Genomic DNA, 1,102 nt, shown 5'->3' with positions numbered 1-1,102 from the left:
AGCCTGGTCTACAGAGTGAGATCCAGGACAGCCAGGGCTACACAGAGAAACCCTGTCTTGAAAAACCACAAAAAAAGAGAGAGCGCTAGGGATCCTGTCATCGCCTCTCAGGCTTACATAGTACCAGGCTGTGCCTGTGAGCAGGGATGCTGCTGAATACAAGGTGACCCCAGGTGAGTAAGGTAAATAGTACCCCGAATATCCCTCACACCCTACAGTGGGGCGGTGCCATCCTGGCTTCTCAGTCTCTGGGATAGTGAACAAAGCATGACCCAGTCTGTGACTGTTGCCGAAACAGAGTGCCCCAAACCGCCTAATTTGCAAATAGAAATTCCCCAAATTTCTGGAGGCTGGGAACACCATTCCTGCAGATACTAGGTCTGATGAGGTCAGCTCTCAATCTCCAGGATGATGTCTAACACACAGAAGGACCACAAAGGCACGAGTCCCTCTATTGAGCCCTTTTGATAAGGCACTTAAACACGTTCACGAAGGAGGAGAGCTCGTGGCTCCATCACCTCATCTTCTCATGCCAGAGATCCAGCTTCTAAAATGTGAATTTCAGAGGACATACTCTAACCATGTCAGCATCCCTAAAACTTCCAGTTCCGTTTGGTCCGGGTTTAGGCTGCACTTAAAAAAATCATTTCTATGTGTACGAATGGGTGTCTCTGTGTATGCGTGTGTCGTACGGTTGCCTGTGACGGACAGGCAGATGTCAGATCCCCCTAGAGGTGGAGTTATTGTCCGTTGTGACACTCCTGATGTAGGTGCTGGAAACTGAACTGAGAGCAGCAGGGGCTCTTAACCACATAGCCACCTCCAGCCATGATGTGACCTCTTTAAAAAAGAAAAAAGAAGAAAAAAAAACATCCCAGTGGTGGTGATGCATGCATTTAATCCCCATACTTGGAGGCAAAGGCAGGCAGATCTCTATGAGTTTGAAGCCAGCTTGAGTTCCAGGACAGCCAAGGCTATACAGGAAAACCCTGTCTTAAAGCAAAACAAAGAAACAAAATAAAAAAGCCACGCAAGCTGGGTGGTGGTGGCACATGCCTTTAATCCCAGTACTTGGGAGGCAGAGGCAGGCAGATTTCTGAGT

The sequence above is a fragment of the Mastomys coucha genome, unplaced genomic scaffold (genome assembly GCF_008632895.1).
Source record: "Mastomys coucha isolate ucsf_1 unplaced genomic scaffold, UCSF_Mcou_1 pScaffold22, whole genome shotgun sequence".
NCBI classification, from domain to species: domain Eukaryota; kingdom Metazoa; phylum Chordata; class Mammalia; order Rodentia; family Muridae; genus Mastomys; species Mastomys coucha.
The sequence above is the reverse complement of the archived record's forward strand: the minus strand, read 5'-3'. Positions refer to the sequence as shown.